This window comes from Bos mutus, chromosome 9 (assembly GCF_027580195.1).
Source record: "Bos mutus isolate GX-2022 chromosome 9, NWIPB_WYAK_1.1, whole genome shotgun sequence".
Taxonomy (NCBI): domain Eukaryota; kingdom Metazoa; phylum Chordata; class Mammalia; order Artiodactyla; family Bovidae; genus Bos; species Bos mutus.
Window position 1 is genome coordinate 70,423,677 of NC_091625.1, and position 12,021 is coordinate 70,435,697.

Sequence of the window (12,021 nt, forward strand, 5' to 3'; positions counted from 1 at the left end):
GTTCTTGAGATAGAAAATTTTGATTTAGGAGCATTTCTCACAAATAATCATGGACAATAAATTTGGGGAAGTTTTGTTTGTTTCTATTTGAAGTAGTTAGAAATAGCCATGTCAAGGCAATGGCATCCCACTCCAGTACTCTTGCCTGGAAAATCCCATGGATGGAGGAGCCTGGTAGGCTGCAGTCCATGGGGTCGCTAAGAGTCGGAAACAACTGAGCGACTTCACTTTCACTTTTCACTTTCATGCCTTGGAGATGGAAATGGCAACCCACTCCAGTGTTCTTGCCTGGAGAATCCCAGGGACGGGGAAGCCTGGTGGGCTGCCATCTATGGGGTTGCACAGAGTCGGACACAACTGAAGTAACTTAGCAGCAGCCATGTCACTATTTTTAATGAACACAAGACAAGAAAAGACAAGGGAAGGAAACACTGGGTTCAAAACCAATAATTATAGCACATGTTTTTTAAAAGGCTGTATTAAGATGAACTTTCTTGTTCTTCTTATGTAATGTTAATAGAAAATGTGAAATTCTATTAGGATTGTATTCAAGACATCTATGCATTTCCTCAAATGCTCACCCACCATTTAGGCAATATTTAAATCTTTAAAACTCTTAAGCTGGGAGTCAGACTACAGAAATTTACCACTGTCTTTGCAAAGGGACAGATCTACCACAAGAGACCAGTGTACTTCTAAGTCAATCTTAAGACTTAATAAGATTAGAAACAGCACTCTGTCCTGGAAAAGAAATATTTGCACACTGAACTCAGGCTGATTATGTTCTTTACAGCCAAAGATGGAGAACCTCTGTATTGGAATGGAGATAAAAGAGAGAAATCATTAGCTCAATAGTTCCAAAGGCAAGAGAACAAGTGGAATAGTCTGCCGGCACTTTGGTCATTTTCCATTCATGCCACAAGAGGGCACCTCTTCTTCCATCACAGCTGTGCTGCCACCCCGAGACAGTTTGTTTTTTAAAACCGGGTGGGTGATCAGCCCTCTAGTTTTGAAAAATGATTGTTTCTTATAAGTAGAAGTTTAAGAAGCTTAAGAATTTTTTTTACCTACTTATGAAAATTTTCTATTTTTTAACAGTGGGTTTCTGTTAAAGATGATCAATTATTAGACCAATGACATGCAGAATTGTTTTCACTGTATTTGAGGGATTTTCTCCTCCCTGAGCAGAGGCTTATTTAATACAAGCAATGCTGGGTTTCACATGGTCCCTAGCTTCCGGTATGAGGTCAGAACTCCCTCAACAAAACCAACAGAAGTACTTCATCAAATAATAACGTTTCATCCCTGAAGAAGATAAATTATTTTTTGAGGAAAATTATTTCATTATGTAACATTACAATTGGGCTTTTCTGATGTTAGCTGGATAATTTGCTAACTGGAACACTTACCTTCATTGTGACTTTTGATTGGCACTGTCAATCATTAAAGTCCTTAAGCCTGAGGCACTTCTGGGCTCTAGAGCAGCACCTGGGTCTGTGGTTCCTCTTTGTCATACTGGGTGTTGTGCTCCACTGCCTAGGAAGAGGAATGAAGAGAGCAGAATGAATGTGAATGGCTTAAATAAGCATCATAGATCACAGCCTTGTCGTGATGAAGGGGTTTGGGTAACTTAAGGAAGCTATGAGCCATGCTGCGCAGGGCCACCCAAGACAGATAGGTCATAGTGAAGAGTTCTGACAAAACGTGGTCCACGTGAGGAGGAAATGGCAAACCACTCCAGCATTCTTGCTGGGAGAACCCCATGGAAAGCATGAAAAGGCAAAAGATATGGTCCTGGAAGATGAGTCCCCAGGTCAGAAGGAGTCTAATATGCTGCTGGGAAAGAGCAGAGGGCAATTTCTAATAGCTCCAGAAAGAATGAACTGGCTGGGCCAAAGCGGAAACAACACTCAGTTGTGGATGTGTCTGGTCGTGAAAATAAAGTCCAGTGCTGTAAAGAACAATACTGCATAAGAACTTGGAATGTCAGGTACATGAATCAAGGTAAATTGGATGTGGTCAAGCAGGAGATGGCAAGAGTGAACACTGACATCTTAGGAACTAGTGAACTAAAATGGACAGGAATGGGCAAATTTAAATCAAATGACCATTATACTACTATCATGGGCAAGAATTCCATATAAGAAATGGAGTAGCCCTCATAGTCAACAAAAGAGTCTGAAATGCAGTACTTGGGTGAAATCTCAAAAATGACAGAATAATCTCAGTTCGTTTCCAAGGTAAACCATTCAGTGCCACAGTAATCCAAGCCTATGCCCCAATCACTGATGCTGAAGAAGCTGAAATTGACCAGTTCTATGAAGACCTACAGCACCTTCCAGAACTAACACAATAAAAGATGTCCTTTTCATCATAGAGGATTGGAATGCAAAAGTAGGAAGTCAACAGATATTTGGAATAACAGGCAAGTTTGGTCTTGGAGTACAAAATGAAGCAGGGCAAAGGCTAACAGAGTTTTGTCAAGAGAGCACACTGGTCATAACAAACACCTTTTCCCAGCAACCCAAGAGATGACTCTACACATGGACATCACCAGATGGTCAATACTGAAATCAGGCTGATTGTGTTCTTTGCAGCCAATGACGGAGAAGCTCTATACAGTCAGCAAAAACAAGACCAGGAGATGACTGTGGCTCAGATTATGAGCTCCTTATTGCAAAATTCAGGCTTAAATTGAAAAAGTAAGGAAAGCCACTAAGCCAAACAAGTATGACCTAAATCAAATCCCTTATGATTATACAGTGGAGGTGATAAATAGATTAAAGGGATTAAATCTGGTAGAAAGAGTGCCTGAAGAACTATGAACAAAGGTTTAAAACATGGTACAGGAGGCAGTGACCAAAACCATCCCAAAGAAAAAAGAAATCCAAGAAGGCAAAGTGGTTGTCTGAGGAGGCTTTACAAATAGCTGAGCAAAGAAGAGAAGTGAAAGGCAAGAGAGAAAGTGAAAGATATACCCAACCGAATACAGAGTTCCAGAAAATAGCAAAGAGAGATAAGAAGGCCATTTTAAATGACTGATGCAAAGAAATAGAGGAAAACAATAGAATGGGAAAGGCTAGAGATCTCTTCAAGGAAATTAGAGATACCAAGGGAACATTTCATGCAAGGATGGACACGATAAAGGACAAAAATGGTAAGGACCTAACAGAAAGAGAAGTGATTAAGAAGAGGTGGCAAGAATACACAGAAGAACTATACAAAAAAAAGTCTTTATGACCCAGATAACCACGATGGTGTGATCACTCCTAGACCTGGACATCCTGGAGTGGAAGATGAAGTGGGCCTTAGGAAGCATCACTACCAGCAAAGCTAATGGAGGCACTGGAAATCCAGCTGTGCTATTTAAAATCCTAAAAGATGGTGCTGTGAAAGTGCTGCACTCAATATGCCAGCAAATTTGGAAAACTCAGCAGTGGCCACTCGACTGGAAAAAGGTCAGTTTTTATTCCAATCCCAAAGAAAGGCAATGCCAAAGAATGTTCAAACTACCACACAATTGCACTCATTTCATATGCTAGCAAGGTTATGCTCAAAATCCTTCAAGCTAGGCTTCAGTAGTATGTGAACTGAGAACATCCAGATGTACAAGCTGAGTTTAGAAAAGACAGAGGAACCAGAGATCAAATTGCCAACATTCACTGGATCATGGAGAATACAAGGAGATTCCAGAAAAACATCTACTTCTGCTTCATTGACTAATATAAAGCTTTTGACTGTGTGGATCACAACAAACTATAGAAAAATTTTTAGAGATGGGAGTACCAGACCACCTTACCTGCCTCATGAGAAGCCTGTATGCGGGTCAAGAAGCAACAGTTAGAACCTTACATGGAACAACAGACTGGTTCCAAATTGGGAAAGGAGTATGTCAAGGCTGTGTATTGTCATTGTGCTTTTAACTTATATGCAGAGTACATCATGCAAAATACCAGGCTGGATGAAGCTCAAGCTGGTATCAAGATTGCTGAGAAAAATATCAACGATCTCAGATACGCAGATTATACCCTCTAATGGCAGAAAGTGAAGAACTAAAGAGCCTCTTAATGAAAGTGAAAGAGGAGAGTGAAAAAACTGGCTTGAAACTCAAGATACAAAAAAAGTAAGATCATGGCATCTGGTCCCATCATTTCGTGGCAAATAGAAGGGGGAAAAGTAGAAACAGTGACAGATTTTATTTTCTTGGGCTCCAAAATCACAGCAGATGGTGACTGGTGTCATGCAATTAAAAGATGCTTGCTCCTTGAAAGGAAAGCTATGGCTAACCTAAACAGCATATTAAAAAGCAGAGACATCACTTTGCTGACAAAGATCCATAAAGTCAAAGCTATGATTTTTCCAGAAGTCATGTATGGATGTAAGAGTTGGACCATAAAGAAGGCAGAATGCCAAAGAATTGATCCTGTTGAACTGTGGTGCTGGAGAAGACTCTTGAGAGTCCTTTGGACAGCAAGGAGATCAAATCAGGCAATCTTAAAGGAAATCAACCCTGACTATTCATTGGAAGGACTGATGCTGAAGCTGAAACTCCAGAACTTTGGCCACTTGATGCCAAGAGCAGACTCATTGGAAAAGACTCTGATGCTGGGAAAGGCCCTTATACTGGGAAAGATTGAAGGGAAAAGAGAAGGGGGTGGCAGAGGATGAGACAGATAGCATCATCGACTCAATGGACATGACTTTCAGCACAGTCTGGGAGGTATGAAGGAAAGAGGAGCCTGGCATGTGCAGTCCATGGGGTTGCAAAGAGTCAGACACATTTTAGCAACTGTACTTTAGCAACTGTACAACAGCAACAATAGACTGATATGATAAAACAGTAAGAGTATTGATGAGCATTTTTAAGAAGCCCCTGCACTGATCTAAGGAAAAAATTGTGAGTGTTCTAGGTGTATCACTGAGATTATGCTTCAATAGGTATGACTTGTGACTGGGACTGGGGATCTTTATTTTTACAAAATTGCATGGGTGGTTCTGATACACATTTAGGTTTTGGAGTCACTGACAAGAAAACTATGGCAAAAAGATCCAACGAGAGACAAGAACTTGAGTTAAATTCGTAACAGTGAGAGTTTATGAATGCTTTATGCATTCAAAAGAGAAGGGGGTGCATTCAAGGATCTATAAGACATAGGGATGAATAGATTGTGAGGACTGAAGGAATGGCTGAAATTGATGACGAACTTGAATTCCACTTTAGGTGAGTGAGAGAAGTGTGTTGCTAATTCACAACAAGGGAAATAGATAAGAACTTGGCTCAGCTGGTAAAGAATCCACCTGCAATGTAGGAGACCTGGGTTCGACCCCTGGGTTGGGAAGATACCCTGGAGAAGGGAATGGCTACCCATACCGGTATTTTGGCATGGAGAATTCCATGGAGTGTATATAGTCCATAGGGTGCAGAGTCGGACATGACTGAGGGACTTTCACAGACTTTCAGAGCAAGAGGACTTCTACTTGATATATAATAAATCTGAATTTTGAAACATATAATTATATATGCCATAATATATATTTTATATAATCATTGTGTTGTTGTTCAGTTGCTAAGTCATGTCTGACTCTTTTGAGATCCCAAGAACTATAGTCCGCCAGGTTCCTCTGTCCATGGGAAAATCCCATAATCATTGTATCTATATATAATAGCTCTTATATATAACTGTACAATATAATTATATATGCATATAATTATACTTATGTTCTGTATCTAGTCCCATATGTTTAAGGCCAGGACTTATCATGACATAAATAATTAGTGAACCCCAGAAAAACAGAACCCTAATGAGCACCAACATTTAGCCTGGAAGGTACTAAATCCCATAAATACATTTTGTAAGGTCTACTTAAAAAAAAAAAAAGTAAAACTTTTAGTTGAGTCTTGTGTTCCCCAATTTGAACAGAGACTTCTTCATTCCAAGTTTTCCTCTGATCATCAGATACAATTCTTATTTTTATTATCTACTTGGCTACAATAGTTATGGATTCTGTCTCAATCCAAGGACTGTGTAGGATTTAAGAAAAGATAAAAGTCCAGAAAAGAACAAAGAAAGAATTGTAATGCATAACCAAGGGCATGGGGGAGGGGGGCTGATGGGGAGGGGAGTATTGGGGAGTATGAAGAAGACAGAGGGAGATCATTGTGTTAAATACAACAGAGATGTTAGACGAGATTGGTCTTAGAAGCAACTCGACTTTTCATCTGATGATTTATGAAAGAATGCCATTATTCTAAAAATGTTTATTGAATGTTTTCTCTGTACCTGGTAGTATGTTAGAAACAAATGAGACAACAATAATCAAGACAGTTATAATTTATCATCTTCATGGAATTCATAAGCTCCGTGAAGCTCTGTGAAGCTTATGCAGCTGTACACGTTTGTGTCACTGAAGAGTACATGTAAATAGACACACACTGGTGGACTCAGAAGGAGTCAAGCCCTCATGGTATTTGAATCACCTCTATGCGGCAGTTTTTCTGGGTTTCCTCTGGCCAATCATCTTGCTTCGTCTGGCTCTGAATCCAACTCTGGGTTCTCTCATGGTCCTCCAATGTGTGCACATGCATCTCCTAGCCAAGATGGATTCCAGGGAGGAGGCTTATGGGTAGATTGACGTCATCCACTAGGGGGTGGCACCCCCTCCCTTTTTGACCCCCAAGGAGCCTTTCTGCACATGTGTAGTTGGGAAGGTAGTCTTGTTCATTCTTTAAGCTGAATACTCCACCCAGTTCATCTCCTCCAACCCTCTCACCTCTATCAAATTGCATTAAATCCTTCTCTCTTAGGAAGGAATAATAATTTAATGTATTGGCTTTCCAATGATCAAATAATAATGTTCTGTTTTTGAGATTTTTAGATATTTTAGAGATTTTTTTGAGATTTTAGATTTTAGGCAGAGTTTTTCTATTCATTCTATAAGTATCTGAATTCATGAAGTCAGATCACATTATGGTTATCCTGTTGCCTATTTACAAAGCAAGACTCTCCTACAAGACACGCCCTGAAGATGGCCTCATAGTTCTGGCTACTGTGTTTTTCTGCCTACAATGCTGCTGCTGCTGCTAAGTCGCTTCAGTCGTGTCCGGCTCTGTGCGACCCCAGAGACGGCAGCCCACCAGGCTCCTCTGTCCCTGGGATTCTCCAGGCAAGAACACTGGAGTGGGTTGCCATTTCCTTCTCCAGTGCATGAAAGTGAAATGTGAAAGTGAAGTCGCTCACTCGTGTCAGACTCTTAGCGACCCCATGGACTGCAGCCTACCAGGCTCCTCCATCCATGGGATTTTCCAGACAATAAGATATCCCATAAAAGAACTTTATATGAAAAAGTTTTATTTACTTAGTCTTACATTACATTCTTTACTCACTTTTGGTACAAAACAAACTCAAAATTTTTGAAGTTTTAAATACTAAATATATTTAGCCTATTGGGAATTAGCAACCTATTAAAAAAAAACTTTAAAAGTATAATTAGAGATACTCAAAAATTAAATATTTCAGAATTCTTTAAATATATTACTATAGGCAGCTCACTATACTAAACTTTATAGGAGTTACAAAGGAAAATGATGAAAACTTTTCAGTTAAATCACATTAGGCAGTCTAATGGACATGCATTTTAAAATTACTTTAAGAGAATTTTAGAAAATTTAATATTTTATTCTAGCTCCTTCACCGAACTTAGGTCAACTTTAAATCAATCTTATGTTCGTTGTAATGAAGTAAAGTGAAGATTTAATGTCAAGTCTACACATCAGAATAATTACTAAAAGCTGCTATGACCCAGAGACTTAGTGTTCTGTAATAATTCCAAGTAAAAGTGTTTTTCTGTAGATATGCAATACTAGCCACAGGATATAACTCAAGTGCTCCTCTTCTGAGGGATCTCTGCCCACTCATTCTACCCCCCTTACTCTTGTAAAGAGAGTGCTCACAAGTATAATTTATAAAGTTGAATGGATTCAAATAATATGAAAACCAATGCAGGCATATCTTGCTAATAAGAAGCTCTTTTAAACTGTTGAACTTAAATTCATCTGTAGATAATACAGAAAATAAGTTAATAGTCCTAAAAATATCACTACTGAAGGCAAATATAATACTTAATTGTAAAAAATATATAGGTCCAACATTAGGATAAGTAAAACTAAAGTATAGAGGAAAAAATACTATGTCCTATAGCTGTCAGAATCAATGCTGTATTAGCTATGCAAAGAAAAAAATTAAAAAGATTTGCTTAAAGCCATGCCTACAATCCGCTTTTCTCCTGAGATTTGAACTTGAGCTTTCTTGTTCGCCAGTGTAGTTCATGTCTGTAGCAGTGTGTCTGGCTCAAGGGTGAAGGATGGACAAACAATTTAAATTGTTTAAAGTCAAGGAGAGATAAGAAAGCCTTTCTCAGCAATCAATGCAAAGAAATAGAGGAAAACAACAGAATGGGAGACTAGACATCTCTTCAAGAAAATTAGAGATACCAAGGGAACGTTTCATGCAAAGATGGGCTCAATAAAGGACAGAAATGGTAGGGACCTGACAGAAGCAGAAGCTATTAAGAAGAGGTGGCAAGAATACACAGAACTGTACAAAAAAAGATCTTCACAACTCAAATAATCACGATGCTGTGATCACTCACCTAGAGCCAGACATCCTGGAATGTGAAGTCAAGTGGGCCTTAGGAAGCATCACTACGAACAAAGCGAGTGGATGTGATGGAATTCCAATTGAGCTATTTCAAATCCTAAAAGTTGATGCTGTGAAAGTGCTGCACTCAATATGTCAGCAAATTTGGAAAACTCAGCAGTGGCCACAGGACTGGAAAAGGTCAGTTTTCATTCTAATCCCAAAGAAAGGCAATGCCAAAGAATGCTCAAACTGCCACATAATTACACTCATCTCACATGATAGTTAGAGAAAGCAACGGCACCCCACTTCAGTACTCTTGCCTGGAAAATCCCATGGATGGAGGAGCCTGGTAGGCTGCAGTCCATGGGGTCGCTAAGAGTCGGACACAACTGAACGACTTCACTTTCACTTTCATGCATTGGAGAAGGAAATGGGCAACCCACTCCAGTATTCTTGCCTGGAGAATCCCAGGGATGGGGGAGCCTGGTGGGCTGCCATCTATGAGGTCACACAGAGTCGGACACGACTGAAGAGACTTAGCAGCAGCAGCAGCAGCAGCATATGATAGTAAAGTAATGTTCAAAATTCTCCAAGCCAGGCTTCAGCAATATGTGAACCGTGAACTTCCAGATGTTCAAGCTGGCTTTAGAAAAGGCAGAGGAACCAGAGATCAAATTGCCAACATCTGCTGGATCATGGAAAAAGCAAGAGAGTTCCAGAAAAACATCTATTTCTGCTTTATTGACTACGCCAAAGCCTTTGCCTGTGTGGATCACAATAAACTGTGGAAAATTCTGAAAGAGATGGGAATACCAGACCACCTGACCTGCCTCTTGAGAAACCTATATGCAGGTCAGGAAGCAACAGTTAGAACTGGACATGGAACAACAGGCTGGTCCCAAATAGGAAAAGGAGTACGTCAAGGCTGTATATCGTCACCCTGCTTATTTAACTTATATGCAGAGTACATCAAGAGAAATACTGGGCTGGATGAAGCACAAGCTGGAATCAAGATTGCCAGGAGAAATATCAATAACCTCAGATATGCAGATGACACCATCCTTATGGCAGAAAGTGAAGAGGAACTAAAAAGCCTCTTGATGAAAGTGAAAGAGGAGAGTGAAAAAGTTGGCTTAAAGCTCAACATTCAGAAAATGAAGATCATGGCATCTGGTCCCATCACTTCATGGGAAATAGATGGGGAAACAGTGGAAACAGTGTCAGACTTTATTTTGGGGGGCTCCAAAATCACTGCAGATGGTGATTGCAGCAATGAAATTAAAAGACACTTACTCCTTGGAAGGAAAGTTATGAACAATCTAGACAGCATATTCAAAAGCAGAGACATTACTTTGCTAACAAAGGTCCGTCTAGTCAAGGCTATGGTTTTTCCAGTAGTCATGTCTGGATGTGAGAGTTGGACTATAAAGAAAGCTGAGCACAGAAGAATTGATGCTTTTAAACTGTAGTGTTGGAGAAGACTCTTAAGAGTCCCTTGTACTGTAAGGAGATCCAACCAGTCCATCCTAAAGGAAATCAGTCCTAGGTGTTCATTGGAAGGTCTGATGTTGAAGCTGAAACTCCAGTATTTTGGCCACCTTATGTAAAGGGCTGACTCATTTGAAAAGACCCTGATGCTGGGAAAGATTGAGGGCAAGAGGAGAAGGGGCTGACAGAGGATGAGATGGTTGGATGACATCACCGACTCAATGGACATGAGTTTGAGTAGGCTCCGGGAGTTGGTATTGGACAGGGAGGCCTGGCATGCTTCAGCTCATGGGATTGCAAAGAGTTGGACTCGACTGAGCAACTGAACTGAACTGAATGTCTGCACTCGGATTTCTTACAGAGTTCATACGTACAACCACATCTCAATAATGCAAAGGACAGACTATAGGAATCTCTATTACTAAAAAAATGTAAAAATTTAGAAGAAAAAAACAGAAAAATTTTCCAGCTCATTAGCAGTCACAAAAGTGACTAAAGAAAATGGGCAACCCCATGAGTAGGATTAGTTACCATATTTGCTCACTCTTCCAAGTGCACTGCCCATATACAGCTCCTGGCTAGGGGAATGAACTTGTCGTAGTTTACTCCAAATCCTGTGCTTTTATAATTTGGGGACTATGGAGTTTTAAAGAACATAGTACTTCATACAAGCACTAAATGGTCTGTGAAAAGCACCATCATTCTTGCAAATCCAGTATGCTGTCTGAGCAATAGGGTTTATGACCCTAGAGAGATTAACAAATGACTTCAAATGCCAAAGACTTATCCTCATCTGTCTTGGGAAATCCTTTACAAGAAGCCAGTAATGTAGAGGCAAGAGTTTCCAGGCAAAAATTCTCCACTTCCCTTGTTTACAAATTGCATTCTCATTACTGCTCACAATGCCACTTAAAGACATCAAACTGTTATTAAAAGTAGATAGATACACACACACACACACACACACACACACATATTAATAGAGGACTAATGGACTTCAGTTCAGTTCAGTTAAGTCGCTCAGTCGTGTCCGACTCTTTGCGACCCCATGAATCGCAGCACACCAGGCCCCCCTGTCCATCACCAACTCCCAGAGTTCACTCAAACTCACGTCCATCGAGTCAGTGATGCCATCCAGCCATCTCATCTTCTGTCGTCCCCTTCTCCTCCTGCCCCCAATCCCTCCCAGCATCAGAGTCTTTTCCAATGAGTCAACTCTTCACATGAGGTGACCAAAGTACTGGAGTTTCAACTTTAGCATCATTCCTTCCAAAGAAATCCCAGGGCTGATCTCCTTCAGAATGGACTGGTTGGATCTCCTTGCAGTCCAAGGGACTCTCAAGAGTCTTCTCCAACACCACACTTCAAAAGCATCAATTCTTCAGCACTCAGCTTTCTTCACTGTCCAACTCTCACATTCATACATGACCACAGGAAAAACCATAGCCTTGACTAGATGGACCTTTGTTGGTGCTATCTAGGTTGGTCATAACTTTCCTTCCAAGGAGTAAGTCTTTTAATTTCATGGCTGCAGTCACCATCTGCAGTGATTTTGGAGCCCCCCAAAATAAAGTCTGACACTGTTTCCACTCTTTGCCCATCTATTTCCCATGAAGTGATGGGACAAGATGCCATGATCTTCGTTTTCTGAATGTTGAGCTTTAAGCCAACTTTTTCACTCTCCCCTTTCACTTTCATCAAGAGGCTCTTTAGTTCCTCTTCACTTTCTGCCATAAGGATGGTGTCATCTGCATATCTGAGGTTATTGATATTTCTCCTGGCAATCTTGATTCCAGCTTGTGCTTCATCCAGCCCAGTATTTCTCTTGATGTACTCTGCATATAAGTTAAATAAGCAGGGTGACGATATACAGCCTTGACGTACTCCTTTTCCT